Raw genomic sequence first — 1,575 nt, forward strand, 5'->3', positions numbered from 1 at the left:
TAAGAAAACCAGTATAAAATATTTACTAAAAAAAAGAGAAAAATAATACAGATTATCTCCAGAGATTATAATACTGTATAACTAGCAATTAGTTAATTGGATATCTGCGGCGGGGATGAGAGTAGGGATAAAATAATTGGAAGCTGAATAATAATCTGCTGAAAAATAGAAACAAAAAATTAAAGGTGAAATAAAACTTCCTAGAAGCAAATGATAATGAAAACTTGTGGTGTTGTTAAGTGTTGTTGTGTTGGCTGTAACTTATAGCAACCCTAGGACCAATGAATTTGAACCCTGCCATTTGCCTTCAGCTCTGATATACTAGAATTTATTGTTACAGTTAGAATGTCAGTCCCTTTTGTTGAGTCTTCTTTCTTTCACTGATCTTACTTTTTCCCAACCATGGTATCTTTTTCAAAACGCTGGTTTCTCCTAACAACACGCCCAAAGATGTGAGACAGAGTTTCACCATCCTTGCTTCTAAAAACTCTGGTTGTACTTTCTCTAAGACTAGTCCATGAGATATTCAGTACTCTTCTCCAACATCACAACTCAAAAGAATTGATTCTTCTGTAATCCTTATTCATTGTCCAATTTTCTGATGCATAGGAAATAATTGAAAAGACCATGGCATGGATCAAGTGTACCTTAGTTTTTAAACTGACATTATTGCTCTTTAGCACTTGTGAGAGGTCTTTGACAGCAGATTTTTTAAATACAGAGTGTCTTTTGATATCTTGGCTGCTGGTACCAGTGGGGTTGGTTGTGGATTCAAGTGAAATGAAATCATTGAATACTTCAATTTCCCCCTCTGCCTCCCCCCATCCATTCAGGTTAGATAACCTAATGGTGAGAATTTTTGTTTTCTTGATGTTGAGATTTAATCCATATTGAAGTTTGCAATATGATCTTCTGTAGCAAGCAGAATATTAAGTAGTCCTCACTTTCATCAACCAAGGGAGTGTCATCCAATATAACATACCAAAACCTTTGGGACACAGGACAGAGCAGTGATCAGAGGACAGTTTATACCAATGCAAGCACACACATCAAAAAAGAAGAAAGAATAACAATTAGAAAAAAGAACAGAATACTCCTCCTACAGTTCCAGAAAATAGGAAATATCAACCAGAAAGAAATGAAACAGAAAACAATATAACAAGCAAGTCTACAAGTTGGAGCACTTAGGAGTGGGCAGGGGGAAAAGTGCAACAATGAATGAATGGAAATCCACAATCTCTGTAAATCTTCATTGAAATTAATAAAAAAAAAATTTTAAAAAGTTAAGTAAAAAAACAAACCAACCAAGTTGGATCATTTAAGAAAAGTAACAAAATGTACACACTACTGTCACAAGTTCAAGCTGCTTTGAAGGAAATAGCAAAAAAATAAGGCCAAAGGAATAGATGGTATACCAATTGACATATTTCAGCTAACAGATACTGCCCTGGATGTGCTCACCAAGTTGTGCCAAGAAATCTGGAGAACAACCACTTGGTCAACTGACTGGAAGAGGTCTGTATTTGTTCCCATCCCAAAGAAGGGGGACCCAACTGAGTGTGGAAACTACAGAAC

The sequence above is a fragment of the Elephantulus edwardii genome, unplaced genomic scaffold (genome assembly GCF_000299155.1).
Source record: "Elephantulus edwardii isolate Elephantulus edwardi_28Jun2011 unplaced genomic scaffold, EleEdw1.0 scaffold00172, whole genome shotgun sequence".
NCBI classification, from domain to species: Eukaryota; Metazoa; Chordata; class Mammalia; order Macroscelidea; family Macroscelididae; genus Elephantulus; species Elephantulus edwardii.